Source organism: Solea senegalensis, linkage group LG18, assembly GCF_019176455.1.
Source record: "Solea senegalensis isolate Sse05_10M linkage group LG18, IFAPA_SoseM_1, whole genome shotgun sequence".
In the NCBI taxonomy this organism is placed as follows: Eukaryota; Metazoa; Chordata; class Actinopteri; order Pleuronectiformes; family Soleidae; genus Solea; species Solea senegalensis.
In genome coordinates, this window is record NC_058041.1 from 14,386,201 (window position 1) to 14,409,707 (window position 23,507).

Genomic DNA, 23,507 nt, shown 5'->3' on the forward strand with positions numbered 1-23,507 from the left:
ACTAACCCTGTTCCAACCTGAGGTTCCCGTATAAAGGCACGTTTCGAAGCTTTACCTGTGTATATTGTAAAGACACGTATGATAGCGAAACACATTGTTATTTTTCCATTTATTTTTCACATTTTATCACTAACTGTGGCCTCGCTCTTATCAAATTAATAGTAAAAAAAAAAAAGGTGATAATTGCATTCTGCATGTTCAGTCAGAACGAGAGGGTGAGAAAGAGGGAGCAGTGTGTCCGTAGTCATAGAGAGGAGCAAACAGATGAGGGAGGGGGAGCGAACATCTGCCTCCACACACGAGAAGAGAAGCTCCTCACACACAAGTAACAGGTTTGTACTGATCATATTGCAGATCATTTTCTTACCCGGTGTATATAACATGAGCATCTCTGTAGTCACATGATCGTACTATAAATGATAGTGTAATGTACAACATCAGTTTGATGTGATATCTCATTATAACAGTTGTTGCCGGAGTGACTAATTATATGAAAACCAGGAGGGAGAATGACTAATATTTATGCACGGACTAATTATGCTCCATACTTTTATTTAATTGCCTAATTTTATAACATGCAGTCCACTGTCATTTTATCAACCAAACACACATTTTATGAAACAAACACTTTGCGTTTTATGTTCGTAGACTTGTGGAGAAGATGACTCTGGAGGAGCACAGAGATCTAACAGCTCAGCTGCTGGAGACAAAAGCAGGTCTAGTTTTGGATGCCCTGATGATGCATCAGTGCAGGGATGATAACCCACCTTCTGCTGCTGTGTCAGGGGTAAAATGGTGCTCTTGTGCCAACTGTATAGCGACATGACTACAGGCCAGGAGAGGAAAATCTAAGACCAGGTTCCAACTGTGTAAGCATACAACCACACTGCTCCCAGAAGGTTTTTGCGCATTCAGACAATACCGGGTCAATATATAAGGCTCTAGTTTGTATAGTTGCTGATCCTTTATTTTATGCTAATTTTTCTCCGTATTTAAGAATCATTTTACACTAATTTACTTGTGTTGAAACTGAAGAGGAAATAACTAATGAAAGATGAACAGCTACACGTGCTGTAATCATCTCAATGCTGTCACATATAAATATATAGGCGCCATCATTCAGTGGTTTATTGAGTGGAACAGTCTCGTTTCATATCAGAATCAACTCAGTGTGTGATTGTTGTTGATATGCTGCAGTAAAGACGGTCAAATGTCTGTCACTTACTCAGACCTCTCCTGACTTGTGTCTGCATCGGTGCAGGGATGGGTGGAGCTACAGTAAAGCAGGCTGTCTGGGGTCACCGGGTCAAAGGCTCTGACGTTGACGTTGTCCCGACCCCAGTGTCGAGTCCCCTGCACAGTCCTTGCGTGTAGCTCAGGGATGAAGGTTTTGGTCTTCTCTTCTTTCACAGCATTCTGAAACTGTAATTACAAATCACATAGCATTGGGTGACATTGAGTGAGCATGTCAACAAATATCCCTTACATACAAAACAGTAATATAATAGATGTGTCGAGCGATAGAGTGAAAGGACATATTTCAAATGTAAAGACGCACACATTTTTACCTCCTTTGGTTTTCAGCACTAGTCTGAACACATTCTGATGTTTGTGACTCTCTATCCCTCTGATCTGCATGAAACTAGACAAAATAACACAAGAAAATAATATTGTACATTTAAAGTGTAACATTTGGATACTTTAGTCCAGCTGTGTAAAACCTAGCCAGGATTCACCTGAAGTACAGACATTTTCCTGTCAGTTATGAGTTATTAACTGTAGAGAGATTATAGTCTGACTGATAACATACCTTTACTCTGTGATGTGTGGAAGATGCTCCTCATCAGAGCTGTCATCCTTCTTAGCATCATCTGGGTGTGAGAGTGAGGTAAACGTTCATCCGTCAAAACAAGTCTGTGAACAGGACATGAAACACAAGGACGTACCGTATTCAGAGAACTAGAGCTGTAAAATAACACCTAAACTGTATCAAATGAAAAGTTCAACTTACACATTGTTTCCAGGGTCAGTGAACAATGGCCATGTCATATAAGTGCAAAAGCATAATGACAGTTTAACGGCTCTGAGGCCTCTCTGATGACCTTTAAAGACTCCTCTCTGTTAGGTCTAGTGTGTGACACATTAGGAAATACAAAGGAAGCAATAAACGTTCATATAAAACCCTGTGAACGGTGACAGTGACATGAAGACGGCGTCCCTCTGACAGTTGTTGATGTTGTTGATCGCTCTCACAGCTGAAGGAAACAATTGGAATGTTTCAGAAATCGGAGCTATAGCCACATGTTCAGATGAGGGAGGATGTTCTCACCCACCTGAGCACAGGGGGGGGAACAAACCCTACTTAAACAGCCATGTTACCCACTAATGTGGGGAGGGTCTGCTCACCTACACAAACACAGACCCATGTGAGGTCTTGTACATGTAACGCAAAATGTCAGTGTAGAATATTTGAGGAATTCAACACTGTTTCCATTTAAACAGAGTTCAAGTGGTTCACGTTATGTGCATTAGCAAATATGTGCGTGAAATACAAACAAACGACATGATCTAAACACCGTTATACTGAAAAGACAGAGAGACAGAGAGTTCTGTGGTGCTGCTAGGATTATTTAGCATGGCGTAAACCCATCTAACATTGGTCACAGACCAATTTGTTAGTTAATATAAGTTACCGACAAATGATGATGTCCTCAAATGTCTTGTTTTGTCCACAAACCAAAATCATTGACTTTGAATGATTTCTTTGTTATCCAGAGCAAAGAAATGAAGAAAATACTCACATTTAAGGAGCTTAAACAATCGCAAATATTGTTTTAATCATGAAAAAAGCTTCAAACCGATTATTCGATTATCAAAATAGTTGTCAATTAATTCAGTAATTTCAGCTCTAGTCTGAATACTTGACTGTTTTCATTCATTTGAAAGTACACGGGACCTATTTTTATTTGAAATCATGGCCTTTTCAAGATTGATTTCATTTTGAATTAATTGCCTCTTTCAAAAAATAACTTCATATTATTTTGACACAAACATATTCACTTTGCTGGCAGGACATTTGGAACACGTCACATCCACTGTTAAAAGCGAGACTTAATGACCAGAAACACACCGCAACAGACAGCCAAAAATACGCACACACATTAAAATCATTTTTTAGATGAATAAACACACCAGACACAGTGTGCACCTCCCTCCTGGGGTTGGAGCCTCAGCTGCAGAAATCAGGAAAAAAGTGCAGGCAAACAAGAGAGAATAGTGAATCTACTGAAGCGTCTTACACGACAAAAGATAATGAGAACTTCTGAGATTTCACTGGGAATGAATTTTGGGATGCAATGTTTTATTAAGGAATTGAACATTGTTTACAGGGGGGGAAAAAAAAATATTAAAGGCATTGGTTATGTGAAAACAGAGGATTTCAGAAATCACATAATACATCGTGAACTCACTGATCGAGGCAGCAATGGATCAACAATTCAAATCAAAAGGTATAGATTATATATATGATATATATATATATATATATATATATATATATATATATATATATATATATATATATATATATATATATATATTCTATACCTTTTGCTTTCTGTTTGGACAATGAGCAAGCCGCCATTGTCTCATGGGTTGAGAAGACACAGGGTACAGACCAGACTTCAAAAAAACAAAACCCTGACCTATATGTGGCACAATCTTACCAAACAAGGCAGCAGGAGACTTGTATGCAGCCCCTGCATCACTCTGACAACCAAAAACACTGATTTTCTCCATGGACTTTAGTGGAGGTTTATAAACTTCAGCTTCCAGTCAGACAGAACTGTCTTATGTTGAGATAAAGCAGTGAACATATTCTGAAAATAGTGTAGACTTACCAAAACTAGTTTCTCCTTTCAATGAGCTTGAGCCTCTGGCTGTTATACACTTCATAAAAGCTAAAAATATTCCTTTAAGTTACATGTGAGACAGCATGATAGATGTAAGTATGGAAACAGCTAAAAAAGCGCAGCACCTTAGAAACAATGTTTAGAGAGAGCCTATTCACTTTTAAATGTGGTTCCAGTTCCATTTCGGTGTGAATGTAATGGCTGCATGACATTGAGTCCAGTCCCCAGCAGCCAGGGGCCATTGTCCTGGACTTTCTATTGTGGCATTAATAGTAAAACTGAATGTTGTTCTTTCAACCCAGCTCAGTTGCAAGGCATGGTGTTTGAAATGAGAGATAAAACAAGGAACTCACCCAGCAGGCAGTAAGCAATGTTATTTTTTATTTTTTATTTTTTTAAATCTATCACCATGAGAAATCATTTAATTCCAATTTGTAGCTGGAAGGAAGAAATAAAAGCATGTAATCATCTCAAAAGCCCCCCTTTTGCTTTACGATACAAACAAAAAAAAAAATCTTTGTTGTCTGGAAAAGAAACGGCAAATGTGTGTGGCAGTTTGCTGAGTTCACACTGTGAGTCGTCTGCACCACATGGCAATAAACACCTGGAAGGTTCTCTTTTAAACACGAGATGAAAGACGAACTGGGGAGCACGTAGACAAGACTTTCAGATTTTAAACTGTGAAAACATGTAGGTTACAAGTGTGTCGTTAGATTTAGATAAGACACACTGAATTGTTTAAAGACAATGCAGAAATAGCCTTGCGTGACTTATTTACATCAATACTGCCCTGTTGTTATTATAGCTGCAATGATAAATCGATGAATTCAATACTGATTTATCAGCGAGTTGCATCCCTTGTTGTTATAACTTGTGTTAAGACACAGAAACCTGTTTTACTCGCAGATTACATTTGTTTTTGAAGTACTACCAACTTAACGCAGTGTGTTTGTGTGGGAATGTCCCAACAAAAAGGACAATACTGTATTATTTAGGCGGCAGTAAACAAGGTGACTGAACAGAAGAACATTCATCACATTAATGAAGTCGTCCTCACTCCTAAAACGGGACCTTCACCTTTTTAACTCTTATCAAGAAAGCACTTTTCAATTAGATGTAGTGAACTGAAACCATCACACATCCTGAAGGCTCTTTCTTCTTTGCCGCGCTGATAAAGTTGGAAAGTGTTCGCAGTGAGCATGTGCAGATGCGGTGCTCTGGAAGTGCCGAATCGCGGTTTGCTTTAAATGAGACCATTACCCGACTTAAGTGACGGCCTTAATTTGGTTATGACCCGAAGGACATGCTGAAATATTCAGCAGCAGATCGGTCAGATTTCTGCAGATGTGTCTGCATCTTATTAGTCTCCGGAGCTCAGACGTGTGGGTAACTAATGAGCGTGGGTGGAAAGTCAGAAGCAATGTCACAAACCCCATTTGTTTTTATGTCGGGTGCCTCAGTCTCACCGACATGATTGATCTATGTATTGGTTAATCTATTATAACCCACATTCTGAAACGCAAAAAGAGAAAGATATAACAGCAGTATATCACATTTAAGGAATCTGTAACTGGGAAATAGTACATGCATAATGCGTCAATCAACATTAGTCAAATCAGAACTGCTGGTGAATATTGATCATGTTAAATGACTAATTGTTTAATCGGCTGATGCATGACTTCAGCTCTAGTATCAGGGCTGCCCTCCGTGTTGTTCAGTGATTTGACTTTTACATAGTTAGCGTAATCAGAGGTTAAATTGGGCTGATCTCCGCCCTCAGTGTTTCAATATGCTCACATTTAGGACTCGCCGAAATGTCTAACTTTTAAATATAAACACATGTCACGTTAGATTCAGGCCAGTGTCATATGAGTCCACATGAGTCCATTTCTCGAGAGAACTGCACTGCAGCTGCAGCTCTGACTTTCTACTTGGACAGTTTTATAAGAAATAATAATGATAATAAAAAATAAAAAAAACATAGTCATTACGACACTGGCAGCACAAATTTGAATCTCGCCGGTCATCACTGTCTAGACAATTAAAGAGGAACTCTGCTCTCAAGTCTAAATCACACCCGTGTGATGCACGCCTTCATCTCCTTTAATATCATATCATCACATCACACCTGTACCAGTGTTTGAATTACGTGGGTCGGGCTCCCATGAAGGCAGTCAAATTGTACGTCTGTGGAGGTTGTTAAAATATAACCAAAAACCAAGGGGAAACCAAGGGGCGTAGGTTTGTGTATGGACGGTGGGGACTGTCAGATTGTCCCTGCTGATATTAGAGACACGTGTACGTGCGCACAAACAATGCCGTTTTTAGTGCATTTCAGTGTAATTTTACTTCCGATCCAATCCAATCCAATCCAATCCAACTTTATTTGTTAAGCACTTTAAACAAACCACGGTGGACCAAAGTGCTGTACAGAATAATAAAAGGCATAATAAGTAAAAGGTTCAAAAATGAGATAAAACAGCTTAAGATAAATTAGAATCATAAAAACACAATAAGAAATAGCAGCCATACAATAAAAAACAATAGATTTTATTCAAATTAAAATAAGTAAAATAACTAAAAACCAAACATCTCATGAAGTGTCAAAGGCCAAAAGATTATAAATCGAACCCTGACCTGTACTTCTAATCCCTTGCTAAACTGTATGACTCTCTATTAAGTAATTCTCTGGACTACAAAGATCCCCACCAATTACCACCCACCAGTCGACCCACAGAAACTGTAGAGTGTAGCTTATATAACATATAAATAAATGTCATTCACTGTCATTCACCTGTCAGTTCCTCAGGACTGTCTGTGTTTCTCAGTAAAGCCCGTGTTTCCATGTCATGTTGCCCTTGCCGGGTGAGTGTCCACCAGGTGTAGCAGGTCTACACTTGTCATTTGTAGTCTAGCCTGGTCTAATGCATCATTAGTGATAGTGTGGGTTGCGGGCCAATGTGTTGCCTACTTTATAATGTGGGAGGGATGCACCGATACCAACACCGCTATCTCGTATCAGTCTCATGCTGTGCACATGTCCTCATACACTAGAAAACTCTTCCACGTACCACGGCACACCTCGACGCCTCCGTGAAACATTCACACATTAATCTCACCGAGCTCAGTGTTTCCTGCAGAATTAATTCTGGCCTGAAATCGTTTTATTTCACTTTGGTGTGTTTCTCTGTAGAGTATTTGTGCTCCTCTGCTCTCTCTCTCTGTCTTTTCATTATGGCACAGCTTTACTCAGAGAAACGCACACTTAGAGAAGGAGATGTTGTCGGAGTGAAAGCAAACAGCCAGCTTGTTTTTCACATGAATAAATGCTTCTCAAAACTTCATGTGGACAAATATTGACCCTGACATGAGTCTCTTTGAGGTCATTTTCTGATTGACTTAATTTGTTGCCTGTAATTGATAAGGGATCTTATGGAACAGTTGATCATGTGTTTGCTTGGGCCTAACTGACTCACTGGTGTCAGATAGACAAAAGAGAATATCAGTGATAAAGATTTTCACAATTTAAAGTACAGTACGCCATGTTGACGCCAAATTCGAATGATTCAAAAAGTGTTTTGTTTGTGCAGAATATACATGTAAACACTCTGGTATCACACCACCTGTTCCACTGATATGCAGAGAAGTGACATTTTCACTGTTTTGATCACAGTTTCATGAAATGCTGTGCACAAATACTCCTGGTTTAGTAACCGTCTTACCCCTTCTCTCTCGCTCCCTCTCTCTTTATCTCCCTCACACAGCATTTTAAATAAAGGGGCAGGAATTTTCTGCATGTTTTTGCGTCAAGGGAAGATGTATTTGCAGGACACGGACACTTTACAGCGATTCTTTGATGCATCCAACCAAACTGCCTGCACCTCCTGACTTTTAGATTCTCAAAGCTGGCACTCTCCCTCCTTACCAACCCCAAATTGACCCATGTCTGTACCTCTGTGTGTTTGTGTGTGTGTGTGTGTGTGTGTGAGAGAGAGAGAGATGGAAGCGTTTGAAACCACTGCCCGTGTCAGTTTATCTGGATAAATCTGAAATCACTGTCTCTCCTTTGCACTGTAGCATTGCCATGGTTTCAGGCAGTGTTCAAGGCTATGCGGGCCTGCCTAAAGAAATCTACTCACTTTACCTCTTCACACACAAAGTCCTGATTTCACTAGGTTCAGCTGCAATGCGTGTAGCACTAAACTCAGATTCATCCCTGCAGTAATTATAGGTTATATCATCAAAAACACAAAGTGTGCGCTTAAAGACGGTGACTCAGCTGAGCTGGTTGTGGAAGCATAAGCTGACTGCCTTGCTGCTCATCTGTGGATGTTTGCTAATACACCCAAAATAAATAAATAAATAAATACATGGGGATCAGGAGCAAGATGTTTGGGTTTTTTTTCAAAGTAAAAACTAATTAAGTTACAGATACTCAGACTAGACTGTGGAAGAGACATTATTCTGTGTGTGTGCAGACAGAACCGCATCAAAAGCCACACACAGCTCCACGTGAAAAGGGTCTTGCTGTCTTCACGGACACTCACAACTTTATTGATGATTGCGCAAGTGTGCAACAGCAAGGGTAGAAGCATGCAAGCATGAGGCCGCACATGAATCTGCAATGCAGCCCGCAACCCAGTAAAACACCACATAGACTGCTCATTTTTTTTGTTTTTTCAAGTTTTTTCACAAGTACACATTGCTTATTCAAAGCAAATACGTTATTACATTAAACACATTATTTAATGGGCAACAGTTGTGTGTGTGTGAAGGTTGTGGGTTTGATTCCCGGCTCCTCTAGTCTACATGCCAATGTGTACTTGGGCAAGACACGCTAACATTCATTTTTGTAACACCATCACTAGTGCTGGGTATATTTTACCCCTATATAATATACCTGAAAAAATACTTCTCATCAGAATATATTAAAGAAAACAATATATAGCAAATTGAAGTACTCTTATTTTATTTCCAAACATATTTACAACATCTCATAAAACAAAAAAAGGCATCATTGGTGGACCCTATACAAAGGGTTTAAAAATATGTGGAAAATTAGGCAATCATTGTTATTTGGTCTACCCATTCCTGGGACATTCCCATGCAACTCAGACAACAGCAACATAATAAAAATAGCATATTCATAATTGTTCATAATAGTGTGATATTAGAAAAGTGCTATATCATTTTCTAAACTCTTTAGCCTGTTATTCAACTACATGTTTAAAAATAAATAAATAAATCTGCATACATAGTCCACAAGCAACAGTGTCCATTGGACAGTGGGAGTTAAAAGGATGAATGTCAGACACTGCCGACAAGCACAAACACTGCCGTGGAGAGTGAGGTGAACCTGCATCTCTGTAAACAAGAGTGTGCATCTGAATTTGATAAATTATTAACCACAGTCGTCTATTTTTATCCAGATGTTACTACACTCTGTCAGATTAGGTGACCTGCTTTGATATTTATTTCACGTTAGTGGTACTGACAGCCTATTTAAGGAGGCATTTGTATCATTAGCAGACTGAGGCACGTTTCACATTTACGTACTTCTGGCTCATTGTTTACATTGCACCCAGCAATTATTCCAGTTCAAAGATGCCGCTGTTAATTACACCAAATTTATCTTACCCTTTATATCGCAGTTTCACCCGCCGTCACTTCTTTTCAGTCAATTGCGTTATTGCTCATATAGTCTTCTTCTCCTTGACTTCATTAAACACACAATTTGATGCTCAGAGTGAGGATAAGCATCCCCTCATACTCCCTCCAGTCAAATGTGAGCAAAATGGTTACATTTGGGCTCTCCAGCTGCTTTGCTATCACCAAAAGGCATACACACAAATTACTCTACATGTGATTACTACACCCTTCGCCTTTCACGTGTCATTTCACGCCATGTCATTTCTCCACGGACTCGACATTAAGTCGAACTAAAGCAGCTGTAAATGACTTGAAAAGCTTGAAATGTGTCGATATCAAATATGAAAGACCCTGAAAAGTAGCGTGCTATTTATATGCCACTGCTCAGTATCAGCTAGACTGAAGCCAGTCAATCACTTTGCCTTGAGTAACAATCTTTCCTATCTTTTGTATAAAGAAAAAAAAAAAAATGCATTTTAAGCAGCGATCTCAACAGGTCAAGTGTGGCCGTGTCAGATCAGATCAATTCATTCCAGGGCTTTATTCCAGGCCCTGATGGCAAACGCCTCGTCACCTGCTTTGACTCGGGGAACTGCAGTCTTGCTTTTAAGTGAGTGTCCATTAGAGATCAAATCACAATGGCATTTCATTTGGGTGTCCTTGTTCAAAACATTCAAATGAGTGCTGAAGGTTTGGAGCAAATTGTAGTAGCGTGTAAGAAATCACATCAACCTTGTGCATTGAAAACCTTTTCTAAAGACCAGACATGAAGGGAAAAAAAAAAGAAAAAAAGAAGCTGAATGTGTGTGTGTTTGTGTGTGTGCACATGTGTTGAAAGGATCTTGCTATTTTGTTCTACCAATAAAACTATCTAAAGTTATAATTGCTTTTAAATGACAGGAGTTATTAGACTTTATGGTAAATTTAGTTTTCTACTCCAGCTTCCTCACATCTCACATCGTTCATTGTTACCAGGCGTCGGTCCCCAAAGACAGCATTTCTGTGCCTGCAGCGCTGCCTTTGATTGAATTCCTCAGACAAATAAATACTTCAAGACTTGAACGATTAAGTGTAAAATAAACAAATGACAATTCAATATCTGAATATCACAATTTCAGAATATGAGACCTACAGTGCTAACGTGATTGTGTGGGGGGAAACCTAAACAACTCTATTTTCCACTTCAGCACCAAAACAAGACGTGCATGGGAGACTTAAGATGCAAAAGGTAGTAAAATGCAACGGTGTCAACTCATTGAGGAAAGGCACTGAGTGCCGTGTAATTTATCGCTGTGGAGAAATTGATGTGCCTGCCTCCGAGGGGGCTCTTTTGTGCACACGCATGTACACAAACACACACGTATGATTAAATGTCAGTGTCCATTGTATGCATGCATGCAAACTAGAATATAAAGCCCTCTTCCTCTGTCTGTGTGTTTTCTAGATATCACCAGGCTCTTCTCCTCCACACTACACTATATGACTTATTGACTCGCTCCGTGTATAGCTCAACTGTACAGTTCATTCTCAGGTTGCGGGACTGCAAGGAAATCTATAGATCAGACAGAAAACAGACAGGGCCTCCTGCCTCTGGAACAAGCTTCTTGTCCTTGTCAATGATTCAGACTCGACAGTTTTCAAATCCACACTCCAAAAGGTGAAATTTAGTACAGCTTGCAACCTCAGCTTCGCTCCTCTCTCCTCTCCTGCAGCCTGCGCTGGTGCTTTTTTTTGTCGCCCCGGCTGGATGTGATTAGTGGACACGCTCTTGTGTGTGTGCCCACGCACGCGCACACTCGCGCGTACACACAGTCAGGCGGTGATATACTGTATACATGCGCACAGCACAGCCGTTACACACAATCCCGTGTCTCCGGCTCATGCAAATGAGCTCTGCCTGTCCTTACTGCAGGTTGCATTATTCTTTTAACGCTGTCGCTACAAACCCTCTGATCAGTGATGCATCGCAGATGTTGAGCATTACGTATGTTTTTGAAACGTGTGCAAAAATGTGGTTGGGTGTATATTTTTGAAAACAGCGTTTTCTCATCTTGAGGCTTTGTTGAAGATGGTTAAGGATGCTTGTTGAACTCTGATATTGTTTTGTTTTTGGACTGAACATGATAAGTCTGCACGTGCCCTTAAATTTAAACGTATAAGCAACAATTGGATTATAGTGGAGATTACATTAATAATGATTTTTGTAACTATGAAAATGCGAAAGTTGAAAGTATTCATGCTGTGCACAAAGCTAAACATGCTAATGTGATACAATTCAAAAAGTTAGTTTACTGACTGTAGAGAAAGTGATGTTTTGTGATAGTAAAGTAGGAAGGTTAATGACAGTAATAACGTGGCTGTGCCCTCAATTTGTTATCCCGAGTAGTTATAGTCATATTTTACTCTCCAGCTGGTGTCTTTGTTTCTTTTCAGCCAGTCACTGGCTGCTCTTCTTGGCTGCTTCAGAAGAACGTCCGTGTGATGTTCTAATCCCAAAACACATTCCCTCTAGGTGCTCACTGCTACTGTGATAAACTTGCAGTCCACGAGGTCCGGGATTTTTCCTGAGAATCTCTCTGTAAAATCATCAAGTGTGGTTGCTGCAGAGTGTGACAACGTTGCCTCTGAGACTTGTCTTAGGTCGCCTGCTGCGTGTGTGTGTGTGTGTCTTGGCTGAGCAGACAAATTACTGGTTCGAACCATAAGTTTTAAATGTCCCCTGTCGTCGTATAAATACCTAATGACACAGGTTTTTGGTAGTTTCTTTGTAATTTTGACATTGACTTGATATTTTTAAGACATTTATTTCATTTCTGCATGATCTAATGTTGTGTATTTTTTTTGACTAAAACATTTCCACCACTCTTTGAATCCATATAAATCTCTTTTAATGACATAATCCACTTCACCGTCTCTGTAATAACATCCCCATGAGGATTTTTGTTTTTGTTTTTTGTGTGTGTGTGTGTATTTGTCACTATTGGACCTGCTCATTGACGTTTAACTACGTGTTCTGCCATTAAAGCTCTTCCTGTATGAGAAAACAAGCCAACATTTCAGGATCCAGGATTCAGGAGACAATTTCTGGACCAAAGGAAAACAAAACCAAACATTTAAAAACTCACATATTGCTTTGTTCTTCCACGGTCACATTGGCTGCATGGGTGAGCCTGACTATGTGTGCTTTACCATATCTATTTTTATTTTATATCAGTGTGTAGAGTGACAGGCATGACAACCATGACAGCCATGGTAACAGCTGAATGTCACACAGAGGGTATCAGCAAATCTCACACTGACTCCATCATATAGAAAATTGTAGCCCCACTGTTTAAAATACTGATTAAAATTCTGTTCAATATGACAACTTAAAATAAGACCTCACGTCTGTGTTTTAATTATAGATTGTGTCTAGTCTTTCTTTTTTTTTTATGCTGCTGGCCAAGCTAGAATCTCAAGTCACATGTGTCCACGTAAAGTAGTGTCTTCCCACCTCTAAAAATGTTGAATTTTAACAACAGGTGCCAAATACTTTTGACTAATACCCAATACTTTAATTAAAAAAATAAATCATTTCAATCTTGAAAGTTTTCTCTGAGTTTTAAGTAGAGAACCCCAAAGCTGGAGAAAGTTGTTCTTTAGCCTCATCATAGTTAGAGATGTGTAAAGTTTTCTACGGTTGTGAAAGTCATACACAACCTCTGAGGTTATAGTTTATTTATAACCTCAGCGGAAGACTGCTCACATAAAACACTAATCCCTGTGGCGTGCATGTGAGCATTCACACACACAAACAAAAAGTAAGTTAATTATTTGGTTAAGAAGTGCAAACAAATGTCATAATTTATGCAGTAACAATAAGGAAAACATATTTTCAACTGAAGGGAAAACGAGAAAAAGAAAATGCAATTAATTTAATTTATGCTTGTTTTTGAACTGAAAGTAAAGTATAGGAAGCAAGATTAGACTTTATTGATCCCACCCCAGGCATATTTACTTGTTACAGCAGCAAATAAGGTCAGGGGTAGACAGCTTGACAAGTACAAAATAGGAATAGAATAAGCAATAAAATGAGCAGTAAAATAAAATGTATTAATATAAAAAAATACAAACGCAAAATACAATAAGCAGTAGAATAAGATATAAAAGTATACAAAGAATTATCAAAAATTTACATATATAGATATGTCAATATTTTTGATATATATGTAAATATTTTTGATATATGCCTTTCACCATGGAGTTTAAACATGAAAAAGTGCAGTGGCACAGAATTCTTACACAGGTGTATTCCACAGATTGTAATAAATTAAAATAAAAAACAGTGGGTGACTAATGCAGGTGAATTACCGGTGAGGAATGAGGAAAAGCACAAATTACTAGTCTACGTTTCACACTGTAACGCGATTAATTACAATAGTATTAGTCAAAATCACTGGATTAATGAACTGCTTAGCCACTACATTGTATGCTGCTGTTAATAATTGTGACTTAAAAGAAAAGGCTTTGTACGTTAATAAAAGCACATTTTAAGTCTGTCATTAATAAGAAGCATCTGCTGATGTGAAGCATGCTCCACACACAAAAAAAGAGGTCTCAGAGGACTAGCAATTAAGAATTGATGATTTGCATAAAGCTGAAAAGGGTAACAACACGATTTGGAGAGTTTAAATATTCATCAGTCCACAGTAAACAAGTAGTCTCTAAATGGGGATGATTTAGTTCAGTAGCTAACCTCCCAAGGAGGGGGCGTCCGGCTGAGATGACTCCAAAGGCACAATGCAGAATTCTCAATGAGCTATAAAAAGAATTGCAGAGTTCCAGCTACAGGCTTTAATGAATCACTGGAGCTGGTTAACATCTACCTACACAGGAAGCTACCTCTTTCCAAAAATATGTTTAGCAAAAGAGCGGCGTGACAGCCGATAGAAAACACAAACACATTCTTGGCATAAAAAGGACACCAACGTGAAATTCTCATCCCAACAGAGAAACCTAAGATAGAGGAAGTGTCCTAAATTCCAGGATTCGTCACTGCCTCTGGGCAGCTCAGCACCAGTGAGGGGGGAATTAATATTCAGCTTTATCAATGGATCGTTCAGTAGAATGTCAGGAGGACTCTCTTCCAGCTGAGGATCAACTAAAAGCCCTGCTGTGTTGTCTTGCGACTACTGTTTTGTTTTCATTGCATCTGCTGCCCTTTGTGCCTGCTACTGTGTAACATGCCAACCACACGACTCTGCAATGAAGATTTTTGGAAAGGCTGATGGCGCCATAGCTTGTGCAACTCTGAAGCAGGACGGGCAGAAATGGAGACATTTGAAAACATCTTTGGATCAGTTGCTGCTACTTCAGGCTAATTCATGGCCACTTGGCCTCAGTCTTATTTCTGTCCAGCAGCTTAGAACACTAGACATTTAGACAGTGGTGGCTCCTGTATTAAGCTGCTCTGCATTCTCGTCCCTTTAGTGGTAAAATTGCTACTGCATTATCAGCAACTCTGCAAAGCAAATCCCCCCAAAAAAAGCCAAAAGTCTAGAGCCTAAACTTTTCACTATATTTTCAGCCCAATAAACTGCTCACTTAGGTACGGAAGAGGATTAGGGCCACACAGGAAAAACAATATTTCAGTTCTGACTTTAAAACTCAAGTCAGAATTGTGAGTAGTCAGAATTTTGAGTTTTAAATTCAAAAATTCTGAGAATAAAGTCAGAATTCTGACTTTATGCTCAGAATTAAGTGAATAAAGTCAGACATTCAGAGTTTAAGTCAGAATTCTGAGAATGAAGTAAGAATTCAGAGTTTAAAGTAAATTCTAAAGTCAGAATTCTGTAAATAAAGTCAGAATTCTGACTTTAAAGTCAGAATTGTGAGAATGAAGTAAGAATTCAGAGTTTAAAGTAAATTCTGAGAATAAAGTCATAATTCTGACTTTAAAGTCAGAATTGTGAGAATGAAGTAAGAATTCAGAGTTTAAAGTAAATTCTGAGAATAAAGTCAGAATTCTGACTTTAAACTATTAAAGCTGAAGAATGTTTATTTTAAAGTGTCTATATGCCTGAACATACACACGGGTTGTATATATTCCATTTCTGCCAATAAACCCTCCTTAATGTTACACACTGGACCTTAAACTGGAGATCAGATCACATTTTATCAGCAGTTAATACAAAAATCCCCACCAAAAACAAACAAACAAACAAGTCATTGTTAAATGGCTCACATACCTTATTTCATTCCCTCCTACAACAGATCCTTTGACATATGTTGTGGGTGTGAATAATAATGTCTGTATTTGGCATGGATTAGGAAAGTGCCAACAAAGCTGTAAACCTCATAAGAGTGGTCGCTGTTCATCTTCAACACCAGCCAGTGCAGTGTTTATCCAGTAGCTTAGCGATTATTATAAGACCCAACAGGCATGTGGTTGATCTCAAGAGAGTTGAGGTCGGTGTCTGGTTTCCCCTCGGTTTTTTACTCACACTGTTTCGGAAACTGACTTATTCTTCTTATTATTTTAGCATGTATTATTAAAAATCTTAGTTTCAGACCTTCTACCAGAATAAACACTTCCCTTCGCTGTTTTGTCATCGACTGTAAAGTATCATTTAAAAACTAATGAGACTCTATCGCTCACTCACCTCCTCTAAGTAGACATTTCAGGACAACTTTGAGCTTTGGAGCAGAGAAACTGCTTATCTGTGAGAAAAGCTGCACATTCAGCCTTTTTTTCAGTCAAAGTCACAGCACTTATACAATTTGAGAGTGAATGAGTGTTTGGCTTTAGAACCTCACACTGGTGCTTGCACTTTTGAATCCTCTGCATGAGGAAAATAACAAAATTATACCTCCATGACTGAATAGCCGTAATGGCCGACGCTCTTCCGCAGATGGCGGGTGAAGCTGAGGAAGTGTTTTGATCATTTGTTAGTCATGCGTGATTTCACTAACTGCTCCCCTGATTTCATCGTCCGTCTTTGACAGCATTTCTGAAAGGAAACTCAGTCGCCGGGATCATATATTGCAATTGTACCTTTTTGCAGCCCACAGGTTCATTTAAGCTCGCGCCTCTGAACCAGATTTCGTTGGCCATTTACCTGTCAGGGCTTCTAACACTTCTTCTTACCGTCTCCTTGCCCCATGCAACAGAGAGACAGAGTAGTTGAAAGCATTTTCCGAGAAGAACTTTGTATGATATTCACGCTCAACAAGCACTGCCTGTTGGATTTGAGGTGACGCGTCTTCAAATTTCACTCAAGAGTTCCCTACACATGCATGTGCAAATAGAGGTTGTTGGATAAATGATGCATTATATGTTGGAATGTGATATATTCTCTTTCATGACATGACAGCATAACATGAGTAACCTGGGGTTGGTATATGCACAAAAGCTCAGGGTTGTATTCAAATGGTTGTAGAGGTTCTACTTTGCAGGGTGAGTCTAATCAGGATGTAACTATTTATTGAATAGACATCAGGGAGCAATACTGTTGTTTGCAAAACCAACTCCATTCGAATGAAAATCTATGGGGAAATGAACCTTCTTCTTATTTGATTTACGTCAGTAAATGTTTTCTTGAGCAGTTAATGGTCTCGAGCACTAGTTTCAGGTCTTCTTCAGTGGATTTCTTTTAAATTCTATTCCCATTTCGAGGTTAATAGACAACAACATGGCACATGTGAGTGGACACCACTGTGATTTAAAGCTTGTATCATCCAATAGGAGTTCAAGGCTTAAGACTACGTTCATTTTATATACTGTACACAGATGAAGTTGAAGATCCCTTTTACAATTTTATAATGAGTAAAAGTCTTAAAGTATGTGACATTTACTGCACTTAAAGGTAGGGTTGAAGATCCTGGAAAAAAAAGTTTGAGGTTGATTGATGCATCACGATCCATAAATGATGGTGTTGCTATACAAAAACAGACCATTTACCGACTCTTCCTCTTCTGATGTTATTTGTAGTAATGAGTAACAAAGATAGTTAGGGGAAATGTATTGGAGTAAAACTGCATAATTTATTTTCAGAAATGTAGTCGGATTTTGAAAGTATTGGTGCTTTGTTACATTACAACTCTACAGTTCTCCCTCATAGCACCTCCCTTTAAAAACACAGCAATTTCAACAAACCTTCAACAAACTGTTTGCCATCACCAACACCTGCTCCTCAAATACTTGGAAACTATGTCACTTTACGTCACATGTGATTCTGTTGAGTCAGCAGATTTCAGTACAAATGGAATGTTTCCATGGCTCGTGTGGCTCATAGGCCATAAAAATTATTTTTGAGCACACTTCAATGTCACACCCATAAATATTTGGCACACTTCGCAGGTCCGTTAATGCATGGGTTTTTATACTTTAGAGTCCTGAGCGCGTAGGCGTATTAAACGTTAGATTATTTATGGCCGACTATGTTGAATGTAGCAGCCGCTCTGCAGCAAACATGTATCCTGTGTGACATGCACGCGACAGCAGATCAGTGACGCAAGATGCAACTTTCTGCTCGAACGAAAATGATACACATTTTTACCTGAACGTGTGTTCCATGAAATGGAAAATTGCAATTAACCAAAAAAACTACAAAATGATGACTCTCCAAAAATGTATAGCAATTGCTTATTTTCTGAATGATTATAAATGACATTTCTGCAGTATGCAAGTGGAGCTCAGCGAAAACACAAAAGCTTACAGGAAGGGCGTTGTTCCAAGTTGTTGTAGCTCAGATAATTATATCCTCAGAAAAGATTGTTCTCTGTGGTTCAACGTGGGACATGTCCATCAGCATTATATACATAAAAAAAACACAAAATTAATAATGCTGCTGACTTGAAAAGACTCCTTGTCCAATCTGAGGGAACATCCACCTCATTTAAGATAAATGTATGGTTTCTGTGCCTGTGCAGTGTTTGCATTACTCTCTGATAGACTTGGCAGTGAAGACATCCATTTACCATTTACGGTAACTGCAGCACAGAGCACTTTATCAACTGAGGATGAATAGTCCACCTGGAACTATCAAGTATATTTAAAAGCGAATAACACATGGATGGAAATTAACCTTTTTATTTTTTTCATAACTCAAATCAAAACAAACACCTTTATTTAAAGGTTTACTACTATAGAAAATAGTGTTTCAGAAGTTTATTTTTTTTATTTTCGCTAGCATCTGCTGTATTCATTCATAATTATTTAGTGAGTGTAAAGAAATAGCCTCTTTTCATAGGAAAGCCTCCTCCGTGATATCGCTCAGGGTGCTATCTATCTTCATGCTGAGGTGGATATCAATTAGGTGAACCAAGCATGTAATTGATTTCCACCCTGTTACCTTTAGCTCTGGTATTTGTGATGTTCACACAGTGTCCCCCTTCCTTCCTTCCTTTCTTTCTTTTTCTTTTTTTTTTTTTTTTTTGCTACATTGTGTCAACACATCCACACGTCCATGCACTTTATTACAATCACAGGGATAAATACGATCTATGTAATCCATTTAGGAGCCACGAGCGGCCGCTTATTGGGATTTCATTAACTTAAGCGGCGCGCGATACATGATGGACAACTGGTCATTATCAGGCCACTGCAACAGCCATTACACTAACATCAGATATGAGAACAAATTACAAATGTTATCCTAGTTCAATGACAGTGACTGCTCGCGTAAAGAGGGAGCGGGTGTACGCACCTTTTGGCTCTTGGCAATTTGAATAATTCACTCAGATGTGGGGATATGATTGGTCCTGCGACCTGTGTCTGTGTGGTCCTCCTGACTGTATGCACTGTAGAGATAAGAATATGAATCACAGACAAGAGATACCTGAGGGAGGCTCAGGGAGCGGAGCAGTGAGGGGCAACCAGGGGTCAACTACCGGGCTAAGAATGACAACTCCTGCCAAGGAGATGTGGGAGACTTACAAGATAAGTGCGGGCCTTTGATAGGCTGTGATATTTAGGTTTTTGCATATCTAATCTGAAAAAGAAGAAATGAATGATGGAGTATGCTGGAATAAATCGCAGCCATTTTGGACTATGATTACTTTCACCACATGACATTTGCATGTGTCACCGTATCCAGGAGCTTTCACTGTTTACTTCTGGTTTTCTTGATAAGTTCAGTCAGGAAGATTCATGGCATTTTCTGTGACATAAATATCAGCAGCTGATTCATTTGGATCACATTAACTGGTATTAGCCAAGCACGTGTCATCTTGTATGAAAAAAAATATGAATTTAATGGTAACACACAACTGTTTTAAGCCAAGTATGTCTGAAGAATATGTCTGCCCGTTTCTCTCACTGTTAGACAAACACAGTTGTTTCATCTAGCTCCAGTTGTTGCTAGATGAAAGATCACAGACAGTTTTTGCCAGTATTGCTACTCTTGACCATGCATCATGCACTGTTGTACTAGTAAACATTTACACTGTATGCACAAGCTGATTATGGATTCTGCCCGTTACAGTAGCACTTGGGTTATTTAACCAGGCAACGACGTGATATCTGCTTTTCTCTGCAGCCCCTCAGTGGGTTTAAGTTAAGGCCGAGCCTCTTCACTGACAACTAAGTTGTATGGTGTTGTAATTTATCCAACTACTTCCAATGAATAATACACAAGACTCTGGATTTCAAATCATAGAACCCTTTAATGAATAAGACAAGGGTTTGCATGTGACCATGGAGTTCATGACTTGAGTCCGAAACACTCACATCAGCATCTCACAACATTACAATGTCTGATTTAGCACTTAAATCAGCCTCAAGATGTCCTCTAGCAAGATGACTAGAAGGTTTGACTTTTTTTAAGACCACTGCGACTGATTTAGTCCATTACACAGACCACCTGGAGCCCAGATGACAGCGCTCTGCTGTGAGAGTTAAAGGCATGAGCAAATATAAACGTGACACGTATAGGAGAATGATGTTGTTGGGGCAACTTGTCAAAGAGGAAATGTTTTTAGGTTTTTCATGGTGGTGTTGTCCGTCACAGTATATATCAAAGCAGGAATAACTGACTTTATAGTCATATAATCTGACACAGGGGCCAACCGTTTATTTATCTTTATCCGACCGTAGCGATTCTCAAGGTGTGGTCCCCCTGGTGGGCTGCTATTGTACAGCAGAAGGGCTACGAGGAGTTACTAAATATTGACTTGGTCTGAACAGACTGTTATGTTTTGTGAAAGATCACCACAAAGATGGAATTCCTGCTGAAACGAAGGTGAGAATTATTTCACGAGGATGTCATTCATAAAGGCAGCAGCCGTCCTCCGAGTAAGGCAAATAAATTCTGTCAGAGATGGAGTGATCAATGTACTCTGTTCCTATACTCACCCCATTGCTTTTTTATATATATATGTATATATATATATATATATATATATATATATATATATATATATATATATATATATATATTCTGTCAACATAAACTATGAAAGGTTACTGTTGGAAATAAAGAGGCAGAAAGGGAGGTAATTTTACTTGTAGCCTGAAGCTCCAGTAATTAGTTTTGCAGTCCTTTTTGGTTCTCACGTACTCCACAGACAGCACTGCTCAACACTTCAAGGTTAACACTGAAGTGCTGATTTCATCCACATAGTCTTGCTAAAGCAGACTGCCTCAGTCACTAAAAGCTCCTATTTGCCTCTCTCCCTGTGTGTGTGTGTGTGTGTGTGTGTGTGTGCATGCATGGGTGTGTGCCTTTTCTTTGTGCTTGCACACGTGCACCTTTTATCAGAGGTGCCTTGTTTTCTCTTTGGGGAAAAAAAGTGACTGTTATTCCACAACAAAGTGTTACAAAACACAAACACAGGCTGTCTCTGTGTACACCCACCATCAGGCTGAGTTAAGCCAAATCTCACTCATGCTATATCTGATGGTTACCTTGAAGGACCTGTCACATTATAGGGACTTATCGTCCTAGTCCTTGTAACGTACATGATTACATTTTAAGGTGAAGACGTGTTGTATGGTTACGATGAGGATAGGGTTAGTTAGGTTAGACAGTAGTTATGGTTATGGTGAGACTAAGTCTCCAGGAATTGAACGCAAGTGAAATGAATGTCCTCTAAAGTAATGGAAACCAGACTGTGTGTGTGTGTGCCTGTATTTGTTACCTCTTTAGAATCTTTTCTGGTCTAAACATTGACCTTGTGAGGACCAGTAGTCCTCATGGAGACCATAACCTGGTCCAGATGAGGCAGCATCTCATTTATGAGGAACTGGTTAAGTTTAGGGTGAAGTTAGTTGTAGTTAAATTTAGATTATGGTTGATATTAACTGCTAATGGTTAAGGCTTTGGTCAGGCTGTCAGGAATAACTGTGCAACCCTCTCTCCCTCTGTGTGTGTGTGTGTGTGTGCCCTCGGAACATTGACACCCTGACGTCCCTCCCATTATTATCTGCAGTATGTCATCCTGATGAAATGACTCAACAGTTTCCCCATGTCATAGATCATGCACCGATCAACCGCCCATTGACTTTTGCATATTATACCATTAGTGTTTGAGTGGACATTATGGACACGAGGTGTTTGGCCTCTCACACTGATCATCAGTGATCATCAAAGCCAGCTCAGAATGTGTAACTTCTGCTAATGTTTGCTGTCGACGTAGCTATTCTGTTTTGTGATTCCACAATAACATTATTTGTACGCCGCGTCGTCCATCTGAAAACAAGCAAAAGTCATGCAAAACTATCAGACTCGACTGAGGGGAGCACATATTTGTTTACACCAGCAGCACAGGGGCTGATGGGAGCAAGAAGTATTCATAGCACTTCAAAATGTTGTGTGGTGCTGATATACTTAATGACAATGGTTTGAATCTCAGCTCAAACTGACTCAACAAACCATGACTTCCTGAAATCAGATGTACTGATTGCACTTTAAGGCAGTCCACAGGGAGGGTGATGATGTTGCCTTGAAACTACTAACAACAGGGGGGCCTGGATTTTCTGGCATCATAAAAAAAAAAGAAGCAACTTTCTTCCTTTTGTTGTGCTTCTTGTCTCCGCTTGCACACCTCAAAGTGGCTGACTGATCTGAGGGTTTCTAGTCTTTGAATGTCGGTGTTTGTAATTTTCCAATCCACCTGATGATGACAGAAGCCTTTTTTTTTTTTTTAAATCGGCCATTCCTCTGCATTTCCACACTTCCAGTGAGAGTGTTGGACAAATTAGCTTGCTGCCTGTCATCCCTACTATCACAGGGAGATGGGAGGTAGGTAGGCCCTGTGTCTGTTATGTTGTATGTGACAGTTTGACAGCAAAATGCAATTACCAGGGAGCCAGTTTCCATTCCATCTGTGCTATTATCCTCGAGCTTCCTTGGATAATGTTTTCTCACCACACGTGTAATGTACGTTATACTGATTATGTTTCCACAGCAGTGTAATAGAACAAGGACTGTCGTGGTGAAATTGAATTCCTCTGATGTCCAGTGCACTTTGTTAATTGGTTAACAATCGTATTGCAGTCAAATTAAACTTATAGACATTTGAAATTAATATTTCCTTCAGCTTTTTGATGTCCTTAGTCCTGGTATTTTTTTTCCTCAGTCCATATGTGCAATGAATAAATCTTGTCTCCAGAATTATATCATTTGTTTACATGTCTACAAACATGCAGGGTGTTTTTAAACAATCAGAGGCATTTTTGGCTGATTTGAGTGATAATGAAAAAAAAAACGTCTGGCTAGGACATCGTGTTTTTTTCATCATAGTGTCAAAATACTCTTTGTGGAATAAACAGACCAGTGAGAAATTTGCCTCAAATAACCGTTATCTTTGTCAATATTGGTGGAAGATTAAGACTGTGACAAACACCCTTATTCTCTAATGCAATACTATATGACTGTCCACTACAAATGTGCCCATGTCGTTCATATTTCATTGTTACGTAAGGGAACAATGTTGTGAAAACAATTTCAGATATTCTGCAGAAAAACA

The 23,507-nt window shown here is 39.2% G+C and overlaps 1 pseudogene; it reads right to left on the reverse strand.

Moving 5' to 3' along the window:
- Positions 1 to 1,221: 1,221 nt before the first annotated feature.
- LOC122759545 overlaps positions 1,222 to 23,507 on the reverse strand; it is a 24,735-nt pseudogene continuing 2,449 nt past the window's right edge.